The sequence below is a fragment of the Prionailurus viverrinus genome, chromosome X, assembly GCF_022837055.1.
Source record: "Prionailurus viverrinus isolate Anna chromosome X, UM_Priviv_1.0, whole genome shotgun sequence".
NCBI classification, from domain to species: Eukaryota; Metazoa; Chordata; class Mammalia; order Carnivora; family Felidae; genus Prionailurus; species Prionailurus viverrinus.
The window spans coordinates 75,184,512-75,201,794 of NC_062579.1; positions in this window are offsets into that span (position 1 = coordinate 75,184,512).

A 17,283-nucleotide genomic window follows, 5' to 3' on the forward strand; every position below is an offset into this window, starting at 1 on the left:
ATGCAGAGTTCTAAATATACCTGTCAAGTCCATCTGCTCCAATGTATCATTCAGGGCCCTTGTTTCTTCATTGATTCTGTGTCTAGATGATCTATCCATTGTTGTAAGTGGGGGTATTAACGTCCCCTGCAATTACCACATTCTTATCAATAAGGTTGCTTATGTTTGTGAGTAATTATTTTATATATTGGGGGCTCCCGTATTCAGCACATAGACATTTATAATTGTTAGCTCTTCCTGATGGATAGACCCTGTAATTATTATATAATGCCCTTCTTCATCTCTTGTTATAGCCTTTAACTTTTTTATAGCCTTTAATTTAAAGTCTAGTTTGTCTGCTATAAGTATGGCTACTCCAGCTTTCTTGTGACTTCCAGGAGCATGATATATAGTTCTCCATCCCCTCACCTTCAATCTGAAGGTGTCTTCAGGTCTAAAATGAATGTCTTGTAGACAGCAAATAGATGGGTCTTTTTTTTTTTATCCATTCTGATACCTTATGTCTTTTTGTTGGAGCATTTAGTCCATTTACATTCAGTGTTATTATATAAAGGTGTGGGTTTAGAGTCATTGTGATGTCTGTAGGTTTCATGCTTGTAGTGATGTCTCTGGTACTTTGTGATCCTTGCAAATTTTCACTCACAGGATTCCCCTTAGGATCTCTTGTAGGGCTGGTTTAGTGGTGATGAATTCCTTCAGTTTTTGTTTGTTTGGGAAGACCTTTATCTCTCCTTCTATTCTGAATGACAGACTTGCTGGATCAAATATTCTCGGCTGCATAATTTTTCAGTTCATCACATTGAAGATTTCCTGCCATTCCTTTCTGGCCTGCCAAGTTACAGTAGGTAGGTCTGTTACTACTCTTATGTATTTACCTTTTTAAATTAGGGCCTGTTCATCCCTAGCTGCTTTCAGAATTCTCTCTTTATCCTTGTATTTTTCCAATTTCACTATGATATGTCATGTAGGAGATCGATTCAAGTTATGTTTGAAGGGAGTTCTCTGTGTCTCTTGGATTTCCGTGCCTGTTTTCTTCTCCTGATCAGGGAAGTTCTAAGCTATGATTTGTTCACATACACCTTCAGCCCCTTTCTCTCTCTTCTTCTGAAATTCCTATGATACAGATATTGTTCTGTTTGCATCACTTAATTCTCTAATTCTCTCATACTCCTGATTTTTTTTATCTCTCTTTTTCTCAGCTTACTGTTTTTCTATAATTTTATCTTCTAATTCACCTAATATCTCCTCTGCATCTTCAATCTGTGCTGTGGCCACCGCCATTTTATTTTATACCTCATTTATAACATTTTTTAATCCTTGTGGCTATTTTTCAGTCCCTTGATCTCTGTAGCAATATATTCTCTGCTGTGCTCTATGCTTTTTTCAAGCCCAGCGATTAATTTTATGGCTATTATTCTAAATTCTTGTTCTGTTATATTGCTTAAATCGGTTTTGATCAAGTCGTTGGCTGCCGCTACTTCCTGGAGTTTCTTTTGAGAATTCTTCCATTTCATCATTTTGGTTAGTCCCTGCAGTATCTCCAAAGTGCAGGGCACTTCCCCTGTGCTGTCTGGAGAAATTTGTTTTGGTTGGCGGGGCTGCAGTCAGATCCAATGTCTGCCCTTAGCCCACCGCTGGGGCCACAGTCAGACTGGTGTGTACCTTATCTTCCTCTCTCCCAGGGTCGGGACTCACTATAGAGCGGTGTGGCCCCTGTCTGGGCTGCTTGCACACTGCCAGGCTTGTGGTGCTGCTTTGATGGGATCTGGCCAAGGGCATATCAGAAGGGGTGGATCCGCCAGGTGCACAGGGGTGGGAGGTGCAGGCTTAGCTAGCTTTGCCATAGGTGGTCCCCTGTGGGAAGGGCCCTGCAACACAGGTTGGGAGGCAGGCCCATAGGAGGGATGGATCCACAGAAGCACAGCATTGGGTGTTTGCGTGGTGCAAGCAAGTTCAGTGACTGGAACTGGTTCTCTTTGGAATTTCTGCTGGGGGATGGGAAAAGGAGATGGTGCTTGCCAGTGCCTTTGTTCCCCTGCCAAGCTCTGCCCTTCTGGGACTCAACAACTCTCCCTCCTGGCATCCTCTCACCCTCCCGTCTCCACGTGCAGAGCTGCTGACTTTTAACATTCCAGATGTTAAGTCCTGCTGGCTGTCAGAACTCATGGAGTCCGGCCCCTCCACTTTTGCAAGCCAGACTTTGGAGGCTCTGCCTTGCCTGGCAGGCTGCCCCTCCACTGCCCCGGCTCCCTCCCGCCAGTCCATGTAGTGCGCACCACGTCTCCACCCTTCCTACCCTTTTCTGTGGGCCTCTTGTCTATGCTTGGCTCTGGAGAGTTCATTCTGCTAAACGCCTGGTGGTTTTCTGGGTTATTTACACTTATGTGGGTGGAATATAAGTGATCAGCAGAAGGAGGTGATCCCAGCATCCTCCTATGCCACCATCTTTTCTCTTCCCTCCCCATAGAGGTTTCTACAGGCTTGGTTTATGGCTCATATATGATATATTCTGGAATGTTACATGGGTTGTCATGTGCAGTGTTCTATGTCAGTTAAGTAACTTTTGCTACGCATTTAAATCTTCTTTATCTGATTTTTTGTCTGTTTATTCTGTAACTCAAGGAAGTGTATTAAAATTTCCTACTGGGACTGGATTTTTCCATTTCTCCTTTTACTTCTGTCATTTTTTACTGTTTATATTTTCTCCATTTACTTCTATCACTTTTTGCTATATATATTTGGGCTCTATATTAAAAGGTGCATGCAAATTTAAAATTGTTTTATTAATATTTTTATTTTCAATTAAACATTCCATCATTTGCAGTCTCCCTTTTTCTCTAGTAAAACTTTTACTTGAGGTGTATTTTATCTCTTATGAATTGTTATACCAGCTTTCAGTCAGTCATTGCTTAAGTGGTATATTTTAGCCATCTTTTTTTTTTTCCAAATTTTCTATATCCTTACATTTTATATATGGCCCTTTTAAGGATCGTTTGATTGAATGAATTTTTTTTAATCTAGATTTATGATCTCTGCTTTTTAATTTGAAAGCTTCAGGCCATTTACATGTAATTTAATTTAAGATATAATTTGGTTTAAATTATCTTACTGTTTCCCTTGCATGTATTTTCCTGTTCTAGTTTTCTTTTCCTCTATTTTGTTATGTTTAATATTATTATTATTATTTTAATTATTTAATTTTTACCCATTTAGCTTGGTAGTTAAATATCCTTTTATCATTTTTGTTGTGTTTACCTTTCAGATTACAACATATATTTTTGCTTTATCACAGTTTAATATAAATTAGTTCTTTTGCATTTCATTAGATAACACTAGCACCTTTCAGTATTAAACTCTGTCAATGCACCTCCTGATTTATTGATATGTATTTTAATTATATATTATATATATATTTTCAACTGTCATTTTTCTTCATTCTTCTTGCATTTATATGCCTTCATCTCAGATCATATTTTTTATCCTGAGCATAAACCTTTAGTTTGAGTTGGCTTGTGACAAATTTGCCTAGCTTTTGTTTGCATTAAAGTATTTATTTCTTTAACTTCCATTTTCGAAAGGTAAGTTTTTTATAGACACAAAATTCTAAGTATGCAGTTATTTTATTTCAGCAGTATGAAGTTAGAATTTCACTTTCTTTTAACTATCATTTATTTTCAAAAATTATGTCAATCTTATTTTCACTCTTTTTAAGATAATTTGTTGTTTTTCTTTCCTCTTTAAATATTTTCTCTCTTTGTGGCACCTGGGTGGCTCAGTCAGTTAAGCATCTGACTTTGGCTCAGGTCATGATCTAGTGGTTCATGGGTTTGAGCCTCATGTTGGGCTCTGTACTGACAGCTCAGAGCCTGGACCCTGCTTCGGATTCTATGTGTGTGTATCTCCCTGCCCCTCCTCTGCTCACACTCTCTCTCACTCTCAAAAATAAATAAACATAAAAAAATATTTTCTCTCTTTATTTGCGTTTCAACAGCTTTATTATGATGGTCATGGATTCCCTCATACCCCAGTATGCTTGGCATATATACTGCTTCTTACATCTGTGACTTGATGTCTTTTGTTACTTTTCAAAATTTCTGAAGCATTCTATCTTGCAATACTATTCTGTACTGTTCTCTCTCCTTTATAGGACTCTAATTAAACATATTTGATTTTTTTTTTCATTTTGTAATCTTTATGTATTTTTGAAAGAGAGAGAGAGAGAGAAAACAAATGGGGGAGCAACAGAGAGAGAAGGAGGCACAGGATCTGAATCAGGCTCCAGGCTCCGAGCTGTTAGCACAGAGCCTGATGCAGGACTCAAACTCATGATCCGCAAGTTCAAGACCTGAGCTGAAGTTGGACGCTCAATGGACTAAGCCACCCAAGTGCCCCTAAACATATGTTTGATTTATTTACTGTATCCCCCTTAACTTTGTTCCATCTCTTACTATATCATTCATAATGTTGTTTCTCCATACTTCATTCTGGATAGTTTCTTCACACTCTTCATTTATTTCTCTAACTCTTCCTTCAGTGTGTCTCATATGCTGCTAATACCATGATTATTCTTAATTCCAGGTATTGCTCTTTTGAGTTCTAGAAATTTCATTCATATTTTATATTATCAAATTGTTAGCTAAAATTTTCAATGTTTTAGGGTTTCTTGACAATTATAAGCATGATTTTTTTAAAGTTTATATCTAATAATGCCATTATCTGGATTTCATGTGGATTATTTTTAATTTCTTTTTTTTCACTCCTTGATTTTCAATCATTTTTTATTATCTCTTTTTAACCTAGTTATTTAAAATTTTCAGAGAACTGTATGTAATAAATTGTAGATTTATTTCCTTCAGTCATAGAATGAAGTTATCTTTCTTCAGGAAAAAAGTTTTTTGTTTATTTGTTTGTTTTTCCTGATAAACTGCCAGACAGCAACAAACAACCCCAAATCCCTTTAATCCCATTAGTGGTTGAGATTATTAATCTGGATTTCAGACACTTGGGGGGGGGCTGGTCTATTTCCAATTTATCCTTACTTGCCTGGCATAGCTTTCAGAGATCCCTAAGCATGAGTGGTTTTCCAGGGTCCCTTCCCTTCGGAACCCCCACCTTCAACATTTATGTACTTATCCCTATGACTGTAGAAAATCTGGCATGAATTTTCAGCATTTAAGCTGTCCTGTCTCCTTAGGAGTCATCAATTGCTGCTAAAGGAAAAGGAGCCAAACATTAGGATTTTCTTTTTTCCTCTTATCTTTGATCCATAACATCTTACAGCACCGTTAGCTCTTTGATGCTTTCAAATAATACTTTATTTTAAATAATTTTTTACAATTATCTAGTTGTTCTTAGTCGGAAGTTTGGTCCAATTTAGCTTATCTGTCATTGGTAGAAGCAAAACTCTAAATTTATTTTTTTATGCTTAGTTTGGTACAGTCCTTATTATCATTGCTATCTTCTGCACTGTGCTATGTCTGATGTATACAAGATAATGTAACAAGAACAAGAAAACACAAATAATATGCTTCTCATTAAGTTTTCCAGATGGATATGTCTGGCCAGCACAGATCAACAACTCAGATATTTTTCTTAAGTTTTATTATATTACAAGTGCACATCATCATCTTATCCACCCATTTTTTACTGCTCCTGCTTCTGAGGTCCTCAGGTCAGTTCCAGCCTTCAGCCACTCTTATATTTCAACTATTCCACTGACAATAGATTCTGGATCCTCACTCCACTATATCTTCCTGTTTTGTGTGAATATATATATATACATATATATATATATGTATATGTGTGTGTGTGTGTGCAATGTTATTCCAAGAATCAATTAAAAAAATGTCACAGGGAGGGGCCAAGATGCCAGAGAAGCATGGAAGTTCTCAGCCTCTCTCATCCCTGAATACAACTAGATCAGCAAGAAACCATTTTGCACACATAGAAAATTGATCTAAGGATTAACGCAACAATCTACGTAACCTGAGCCACAGAATTCAGCAGGTATGTGGCACAGAGAGGTGAACTGGGGGGTGGCACGGAGAAGTGAACTGGGGGTAGAGACGCCATGGAGGGTAGGGAGCTATTTTGTTTGCAGAGAGAGGACAGAGACAAGGGAGAGAGTACAGGAAAAGCACTCCCCCTTAAAGCAGCTGGAGAGAAAGAGAAAGAGTAGAAACACCCAGAAGGGTCTGAACAACAAAGGGGAAAAGGAGAAAGGAGAGAGTTTCAATACCATTAGGACTCTGTAAACAGAGGAGTGCAGAGTCAGAAAATCTGCAGTTTGATACCTGGTGGTGCTCTCATGGGAAGGGCAAATCCTCAGGAGGAGACAGCGAGGTCCGAGGGATCCTCAGGCCACATGGGGGAGGCCTCCTGCTGGGAGGACATTTGGTAGAGGCCATGTGGCCTCCCCATGGGAAAAGGTCCCAGCAGACCCTAGAGAACAGCCATTTATGCTAGTGTTGGAACAAGGACACTAGGGAACCATGAAGCCTGGCACCAGTTGTGTGTTGTGATTTGCCATAGTCCCTGAACCACTGCTGCTACATGATAGCACAAACTTTTTCTGGAGTGGGCTGGCACCCGGACAGTCTCTGGGCCTCTCCAGCAACATGGTTGCATGAGTGTTCCCGTGGGTAAGCCAGCACCCAACACTTGCTTGGCAAGACCCTCCCCCAGAGGGTAAAAGCAGTCCCAAGCTGCAGGGCCCTCAGAAGTGAAGGGTTTGGAAACACAGCCCAATCTTAGATAACATTCAGGACAGAGGTGCCACCTTGCAGGCTGATGCCTTGGTCATGGACCATGCAGAAGCAGGGAGTGAAATAAGGCCAGAGACAAAGGAGGGGTGCCTAATGGCCAGTAAACGAGAGCACAGAGTTCTGATGCAAGAGACTGGGAACATGCATGATGCCATTTTCAACTTTCCCACTCCTGCACATACACACACCTGTGCAAAAAACTGATCCAACCCACTATCCAGCAGGCTGTCATTAACAATAAAAGAGGAGATAAATAGTTTCTCAGATAAACAATACATAAAGAATTCATAACCACTAAACTGGCTGTGCAAAAATTTTTAAGGGAAACTCTCTGAGGGGAGAAAAGACAAAAACAAACAAAAAAGACCAAAAGCAACAAAAACTAGAAAGGACCAGTAAACATCACCAGAAACTTCAACTCTACAGGAAATACAAAGGCAATAAACTCATATCTTTCAGTACTCACTCTAAATGTCAATGGACTAAATGCTCCAATCAAAAGACACGGGGTAACATAATGGATAAAAAAAGAAGATCTGGGACTCGGGTAGGAAGACGGCAGCATAGGAGGATGCTGGGCTCGACTCGTCCTGCTGTTCACTTAGATTCCACACACATCTCCATAAATAACCCAGAAAACATCTAGAAGACTAGCAGAACAGACTCTATGGAGCCAAGTGTAGACAAGAGGCTCACAGAAGATGATAGGAAGGGTGGAGAGGCAGTGCACGCTACACGGACTAGCACGAGAGAGCCTGGGTGGTGGAGGGGCAGCCCAATGGCAAGCCAGAGCCCCCAAGTCTGGCTTGCAAAAGCAGAAGGGCTGGACTGCATGAGTTCTGACAGCCAGCAGGACTTAACATCTGGAATGTTAAAACTCAACAGCTCCGCACTCTGAGAGCGCTGAGGGTGAAAGGACACTGGGAGGGAGATTTGCTGAGCCAGGGAAGACAGAGCTCAGCTCAGAGGGGACAAAGGCGCTGGCAAGCACCATCTCCCTCTCCCATCCCTCAGCTGAAATTCCAAAGGGAACCAATTCCCATCACCGAACTTATTTGCACAGCCCAAACACCCAATACTGTGCTTCTGTGGATCCATCCCTCCGACAGGTCTGCCTCCCTCCTGGTGCACCAGGGCCCCTTCCAAAGCGGACCATTGAAGGCAAAGCAAGCTGAGTCTGCACCTCCGGCCACTGTGCACCTTGCAGATCCACCCTGGCTAATAAGGCTGATCCCATCAAAGCAGCGCCAAAACTCTGGCAATGTGCAAGTAGCCCATACAGGGGCCACACCACTCCACAGTGAGTCCTGCCCCTGGGAGATGGGAAGATAGGTGCACACTAGTCTAACTGTGGCCCCAGCGGTGGGCTGGGGGAAGACATCAGGTCTGACTGTGGCCCCGCCCACCAACGAAATTACTCCAGACAGCACAGAGGAAGAGCCCTGCAGTTCTGCGCCATTCCAGTGACTATCCAAAATGATGAAATAGAAGAATTCTCCTCAAAAGAAACTCCAGGAAGTAGTGACAGCTAATGAACTGATCAAAAATGATATATGCAATATAACAGAAAATGAATTTAAAATACTAGTCATAAAATTAATCGCTGGGCTTGAAAAAAGTATACATGACAGCAAAAAATCAATTGCTACAGAGATCAAGGGACTAAGAAACAGTCAGGAAGAGCTAAAAATGCTATAAATGAGCTGCAAAATAAAATGGAGGCGATAACAGCTCGGGTTGAAGAGGCAGAGGAGAGAATAGGTGAATTAGAAGACAAAATTATGGAACAAGAGGAAGCTGAGAAAAAGAGAAATAAAAAAAATATCCAGGAGTATGAGGGGAGAATTAGAGAGGTAAATGATGTGATGAAATGTAATAATATATGCATAATTGGGATTTCAGAGGAGGAAGAGAGAGAGGAAGGTGCTGAAGGTGTACTTGAAGAAATCATAGCTGAGATTTACTTCCTTGATATGGGGAAGGAAAAAGGCATTGAAATCCAAGAGGCACAGAGAACTCCCTTCAGACATAACTTGAACCGATCTTCTGCACAACATATCATGATGAAATTGGAAAAATACAAGGATAAAGAGAAAATTCTGAAAGCAGCTAGGGAGAAACATGCTCTAACATATAAAGGGAGATTGAGGGGGGTTTTGCAAGATGGAGGCTTAGGAAGACGCTGGGCTCACCGCGCGTCCTGCTGATCACTTAGATTCCATCTACACCTGCCTAAATAACCCAGAAAACCGCCAGAGGAGTAGCAGAACGGAGTCGCCGGAGCCAAACGCAGACGAGAGGCCCACGGAAGAGGGTAGGAAGGGCGGAGAGGCGGTGCGCGCTCCACGGACTGGCGGGAGGGAGCCGGGGTGGAGGGGTGGCTCGCCGGTCAAGCAGAGCCCCCGAGTCTGGCTTGCAAAAGCGGACGGGCCTGACGGACTGTGTTCCCACAACAAGCTCGACTTAGCGTCTGGGAGGTCATAAGTTAACAGCTCTGCTCGGAAAGCAGAAAGGCTGGAGGACAAAGGGAGGGAGAGCTGCTGAGCCCACTGACAAAGGCGCTCGCCAGCGCCATCTCCCCCGCCCATCCCCCAGCCAAAATCCCAAAGAGAACCAGTTCCTGCCAGGGAACGTGCTCGCTCCGCGCAAACACCCAACTCTGTGCTTCTGCGGAGCCAAACCTCCGGCAGCGGATCTGACTCCCTCCCGCTGCCGCAGGGCCCCTCCTGAAGTGGATCACCTAAGGAGAAGCAATTTAAGCCTGCCCCTCCTGCCCCCATGCACCTTGCCTACCCACCCCAGCTAATACGCCAGATCCCCAGCATCACAAGCCTGGCAGGGTGCAAGTAGCCCAGACGAGCCACACCACCCCACAGTGAATCCCGCCCCTAGGAGAGGGGAAGAGAAGGCACACACCAGTCTGACTGTGGCCCCAGCGGTGGGCTGGGGGCAGACATCAGGTCTGACTGCGGCCCCGCCCACCAACTCCAGGTATACACCACAGCACAGGGGAAGTGCCCTGCAGGTCCTCACCACGCCAGGGACTATCCAAAATGACCAAGCGGAAGAACTCCCCCCAGAAGAATCTCCAGGAAATAACAACAGCTAATGAGCTGATCAAAAAGGACTTAAATAACATAACAGAAAGTGAATTTAGAATAATAGTCATAAAATTAATCGCTGGGCTTGAAAACAGTATAGAGGACAGCAGAGAATCTCTTGCTACAGAGATCAAGGGACTAAGGAACAGTCACGAGGAGCTGAAAAACGCTTTAAACGAAATGCATAACAAAATGGAAACCACCACAGCTCGGCTTGAAGAGGCAGAGGAGAGAATAGGTGAACTAGAAGATAAAGTTATGGAAAAAGAGGAAGCTGAGAAAAAGAGAGATAAAAAAATCCAGGAGTATGAGGGGAAAATTAGAGAACTAAGTGATACACTAAAAAGAAATAATATACGCATAATTGGTATCCCAGAGGAGGAAGAGAGAGGGAAAGGTGCTGAAGGGGTACTTGAAGAAATAATAGCTGAGAACTTCCCTGAACTGGGGAAGGAAAAAGGCATTGAAATCCAAGAGGCACAGAGAACTCCCTTCAGACAGAACTTGAATCGATCTTCTGCACGACATATCATAGTGAAACTGGCAAAATACAAGGGTAAAGAGAAAATTCTGAAAGCAGCAAGGGGTAAACGTGCCCTCACATATAAAGGGAGACCTATAAGACTCGTGACTGATCTCTCTTTTGAAACTTGGCAGGCCAGAAAGAATTGGCACGAGATTTTCAGGGTGCTAGACAGAAAAAATATGCAGCCAAGAATCCTTTATCCAGCAAGTCTGTCATTTAGAATAGAAGGAGAGATAAAGGTCTTCCCAAACAAACAAAAACTGAAGGAATTTGTCACCACTAAACCAGCCCTACAAGAGATCCTAAGGGGGACCCTGTGAGACAAAGTCTCAGAGACATCACTATAAGCATAAAACATACAGACATCACAATGACTCTAAACCCGTATCTTTCTATAATAACACTGAATGTAAATGGATTAAATGCACCAACCAAAAGACATAGGGTATCAGAATGGATTAAAAAACAAGACCCATCTATTTGCTGTCTACAAGAGACTCATTTTAGACCTGAGGACACCTTTAGATTGAGAGTGAGGGGATGGAGAACTATTTATCATGCGACTGGAAGCCAAAAGGAAGCTGGAGTAGCCATACTTATATCAGACAAACTAGACTTTAAATTAAAGGCTGTAACAAGAGGTGAAGAGGGCATTATATAATAATTACAGGGTCTATCCATCAGGAAGAGCTAACAGTTATAAATGTCTATGCACCGAATACCAGAGCCCCCAAATATATAAAACAATTACTCATTAACATAAGCAACCTTATTGATAAGAATATGGTAATTGCAGGGGACTTTAACACCCCACTTACAGAAATGGATAGATCATCTAGACACACGGTCAATAAAGAAACAAGGACCCTGAATGAGGCATTGGATCAGATGGACTTGACAGATATAGTTAGAACTCTGCATCCCAAAGCAACAGAATATACTTTCTTCTCGAGTGCACATGGAACATTCTCCAAGATAGATCATATACTGGGTCACAAAACAGCCCTTCCTAAGTTTACAAGAATTGAAATTATACCATGCTTACTTTCAGACCACAATGCTATGAAGCTTGAAATCAACCACAGAAAAAAGTCTGGAAAACCTCCAAAAGCATGGAGGTTAAAGAACACCCTACTAATGAATGAGTGGGTCAACCAGGAAATTAGAGAAGAAATTAAAAAATATACGGAACCAAACGAAAATGAAAATACAACAATCCAAATGCTTTGGGACGCAGCAAAGGCAGTCCTGAGAGGAAAATACATTGCAATCCAGGCCTATCTCAAGAAACAAGAAAAATCCCAAATACGAAATCTAACAGCACACCTAAAGGAACTAGAAGCAGAACAGCAAAGGCAGCCTAAACCCAGCAGAAGAAGAGAAATAATAAAGATCACAGCAGAAATAAACAATAGAGAATCTAAAAAAAAAACTGTAGAGCAGATCAATGAAACCAAGAGTTGGTTTTTTGAAAAAATAAACAAAATTGACAAACCACTAGCCAGGCTTCTCAAGAACAAAAGGGAGAGGACCCAAATAGATAAAATCATGAATGAAAATGGAATTATTACAACCAATCCCTCAGAGATACAAACAATTATCAGGGAATACTATGAAAACTTATATGCCAACAAATTGGACAACCTGGAAGAAATGGACAAATTCCTGAACTACCACACTCTTCCAAAACTCAATCAGGTGGAAATAGAAAGCTTGAACAGACCCATAACCAGCGAAGAAATTGAATCGGTTATCAAAAATCTCCCAACAAATAAGAGTCCAGGACCAGATGGCTTCCCAGGGGAGTTCTACCAGACGTTTAAAGCAGAGATAATACCTATCCTTCTCAAGCTATTCCAAGAAATAGAAAGGGAAGGAAAACTTCCAGACTCATTCTATGAAGCCAGTATTCCTTTGATTCCTAAACCAGACAGAGACCCAGTAAAAAAAGAGAACTACAGGCCAATATCCCTGATGAATATGGATGCAAAAATTCTCAATAAGGTACTAGCAAATCGAATTCAATGGCATATAAAAAGAATTATTCACCATGATCAAGTGGGATTCATTCCTGGGATGCAGGGCTGGTTCAACATTCGCAAATCAATCAACGTGATACATCACATTAACAAAAAAAAAGAGAAGAACCATAGGATCCTGTCAATCGATGCAGAAAAGGCCTTCGACAAAATCCAGCACCCTTTCTTAGTAAAAACCCTTGAGAAAGTCGGGATAGAAGGAACATACTTAAAGATCATAAAAGCCATTTATGAAAAGCCCACAGCTAACATCATCCTCAATGGGGAAAAACTGAGAGCTTTTTCCCTGAGATCAGGAACACGACAAGGATGCCCACTCTCACCGCTGCTGTTTAACATAGTGCTGGAAGTTCTAGCATCAGCAATCAGACAACAAAAGGAAATCAAAGGCATCAAAATTGGCAAAGAGGAAGTCAAGCTTTCGCTTTTTGCAGATGACATGATATTATACATGGAAAATCCGATAGACTCCACCAAAAGTCTGCTAGAACTGATACAGGAATTCAGCAAAGTTGCAGGCTACAAAATCAATGTACAGAAATCAGTTGCATTCTTATACACTAACAATGAAGCAACAGAAAGACAAATAAAGAAACTGATCCCATTCACAATTGCACCAAGAAGCATAAAATACCTAGGAATAAATCTAACCAAAGATGTAAAGGATCTGTATGCTGAAAACTATAGAAAGCTTATGAAGGAAATTGAAGAAGATTTAAAGAAATGGAAAGACATTCCCTGCTCATGGATTGGAAAAATAAATATTGTCAAAATGTCAATACTACCCAAAGCTATCTACACATTCAATGCAATCCCTATCAAAATTGCACCAGCATTCTTCTCGAAACTAGAACAAGCAATTCTAAAATTCATATGGAACCACAAAAGGCCCCGAATAGCCAAAGGAATTTTGAAGAAGACCAAAGCAGGAGGCATCACAATCCCAGACTTTAGCCTCTACTACAAAGCTGTCATCATCAAGACAGCATGGTATTGGCACCAAAACAGACACATAGACCAATGGAATAGAATAGAAACCCCAGAACTAGACCCACAAACGTATGGCCAACTCATCTTTGACAAAGCAGGAAAGAACATCCAATGGAAAAAAGACAGCCTCTTTAACAAATGGTGCTGGGAGAACTGGACAGCAACATGCAGAAGGTTGAAACTAGACCACTTTCTCACACCATTCACAAAAATAAACTCAAAATGGATAAAGGACCTAAATGTGAGACAGGAAACCATCAAAACCTTAGAGGAGAAAGCAGGAAAAGACCTCTCTGACCTCAGCCGTAGCAATCTCTTACTCGACACGTCCCCAAAGGCAAGGGAATTAAAAGCAAAAGTGAATTACTGGGACCTTATGAAGAGAAAAAGCTTCTGCACAGCACAGGAAACAACCAACAAAACTAAAAGGCAACCAACGGAATGGGAAAAGATATTCACAAATGACATATCGGACAAAGGGCTAGTGTCCAAAATCTATAAAGAGCTCACCAAACTCCACACCCGAAAAACAAATAACCCAGTGAAGAAATGGGCAGAAAACATGAATAGACACTACTCTAAAGAAGACATCTGGATGGCCAACAGGCACATGAAAAGATGTTCAGCGTCGCTCCTTATCAGGGAAATACAAATCAAAACCACACTCAGGTATCACCTCACGCCAGTCAGAGTGGCCAAAATGAACAAATCAGGAGACTATAGATGCTGGAGAGGATGTGGAGAAACGGGAACCCTCTTGCACTGTTGGTGGGAATGCAAATTGGTGCAGCCGCTCTGGAAAGCAGTGTGGAGGTTCCTCAGAAAATTAAAAATAGACCTACCCTATGACCCAGCAATAGCACTGCTAGGAATTTATCCAAGGGATACAGGAGTACTGATGCATAGGGCCACTTGTACCCCAATGTTCATAGCAGCACTCTCAACAATAGCCAAATTATGGAAAGAGCCTAAATGTCCATCAACTGATGAATGGATAAAGAAATTGTGGTTTATATACACAATGGAATATTACGTGGCAATGAGAAAGAATGAAATATGGACTTTTGTAGCAACGTGGATGGAACTGGAGAGTGTGATGCTAAGTGAAATAAGCCATACAGAGAAAGACAGATACCATATGGTTTCACTCTTATGTGGATCCTGAGAAACTTAACAGGAACCCATGGGGAAGGGGAAGGAAATAAAAAAAAAAAAGAGGTTAGAATGGGAGAGAGCCAAAGCATAAGAGACTGTTCAAAACTGAGAACAAACTGAGGGTTGATGGGGGGTGGGAGGGAGGGGATGGTGGGTGATGGGTATTGAGGAGGGCACCTTTTGGGATGAGCACTGGGTGTTGTATGGAAACCAATTTGTCAATAAATTTCATAAAAAAAATAGAAAAAAAAAAAGGGAGATTGATAAGACTTGTGACGGATCTATCTACTGAAACTTCACAGGCCAGAAAGGAATGGCAGGAAATCTTCAATGTGATGAACAGAAAAATTATGCAGCCGAGAATCCTTTATCCACCAAGTCTATCATTCAGAATAGAAGGAGAGATAAAGGTCTTCCCAAACAAACAAAAACTGAAGGAATTCATCACCCTAGACCAGCCCTACAAGAGATCCTAAGGGGGATCCTGTGGGAGAAATGTTGCAAGGATCACAAAGTACCAGAGACATCACTACAAGCATGAAACCTACAGACATCACAATGACTCTAAACCCACACCTTTTTATAATAACACTGAATGTAAATGGACTAAACGCTCCAACCAAAATGCATAGGGTATCAGAATGGATAAAAAAAAACAAGACCATCTATTTGCTGTCTACGAGACTCATTTTAGACCTGAGGACACCTTCAGATTGAAAGTGAATTATTTATCATGCTCCTGGAAGTCAAAAGAAAGCTGGAGTAGCCATACTTATATCAGACAAACTAGACTTTAAATAAAGGCTGTAACAAGAGATGAAGAAGGGCATTATATAATAATTACAGGGTCTATCCATCAGGAAGAGCTAACAATTATAAATGTCTATGTGGCAAATATGGGATCCCCAAAATATATAAAACAATTACTCACAAGCATAAGCAACCTTATTGATAAGAATGTGGTAATTGCAGGGGACTTTAATACTCCACTTACAACAATGGATAGATCATCTAGACACAGGATCAATAAAGAAACTAGGGCCCTGAATGATACATTGGAGCAGATGGGCTTGACATATATATTTAGAACTCTGCATCCCAAAGCAATAGAATATACTTTCCTCTCAAGTGCACATGGAACACTCTCCAAGATTGATCACATACTCAGTCACAAAACAGCCCTTCATAAGTAGAAAAGAATTCAGATCATACCATGCATACTTTCAGACCTCAATGTTATGAAGCTTGAAATCAACCACAGGAAAATTTTGGAAAACCTCCAAAAGCATGGAGGTTAAAGAACACCCTACCAAAGAATGAATGGGTCAACCAGGCAATTAGAGAAGAAATTAAGAAATATATGGAAACAAATGAAAATGAAAAGACAACAATCCAAATGCTTTGGGACGCAGCAAAGGCAGTCCTGAGAGGAAAATACATTGCAATCCAGGCCTATCTCAAAAACAAGAAAAATCCCAAATACAAAATCTAACAGCACACATAAAGGAAATAGAAGCAGGACAGCAAAGGCACACCAAACCCAGCAGAAGAAGAGAAATAGTAAAGATCAGACCAGAAATAAACAGTATAGAATCTAGAAAAAAAAAAAACTATATAGCAGATCAATGAAACAAAGAGTTGTGTTTTTTTTTTGAAAAATAAACAAAATTAGTAAGCCTCTGTCCAAGCTTCTCAAAAAAAAAAAGGGAGAGGACCCAAAGAGATAAAATGGTGAATTAAAATGGAATTATTACAACCAATCCCTCAGAAATACAAGCAAAAAACAGGGAATGCTATGAAAAATTATATGCCAACAAACTGGACTACCTGGAAGAAATGGAAATATTCCTAAGCACCCACACACTTCCAAAACCCAAACAGGAAGAAATAGAAAAGTTGAATAGACCCATAACCAGCGAATTAATTGAATCAGTTATCAAAAATCTCCCAACAAATAAGAGTCCAGGACCAGATGGCTTCCCAGGGGAGTTCTACCAGACGTTTAAAGCAGAGATAATACCTATCCTTCTCAAGCTATTCCAAGAAATAGAAAGGGAAGGAAAACTTCCAGACTCATTCTATGAGGCCAGTATTCCTTTGATTCCTAAACCAGACAGAGACCCAGTAAAAAAAGAGAACTACAGGCCAATATCCCTGATGAATATGGATGCAAAAATTCTCAATAAGATACTAGCAAATCGAATTCAACGGCATATAAAAAGAATTATTCACCATGATCAAGTGGGATTCATTCCTGGGATGCAGGGCTGGTTCAACATTCGCAAATCAATCAACGTGATACATCACATTAACAAAAAAAAAAAGAGAAGAACCATAGGATCCTGTCAATCGATGCAGAAAAGGCCTTCGACAAAATCCAGCACCCTTTCTTAATAAACACCCTTGAGAAAGTCGGGATAGAAGGAACATACTTAAAGATCATAAAAGCCATTTATGAAAAGCCCACAGCTAACATCATCCTCAATGGGGAAAAACTGAGAGCTTTTTCCCTGAGATCAGGAACACGACAAGGATGCCCACTCTCACCGCTGCTGTTTAACATAGTGCTGGAAGTTCTAGCATCAGCAATCAGACAACAAAAGGAAATCAAAGGCATCAAAATTGGCAAAGATGAAGTCAAGCTTTCGCTTTTTGCAGATGACATGATATTATACATGGAAAATCCGATAGACTCCACCAAAAGTCTG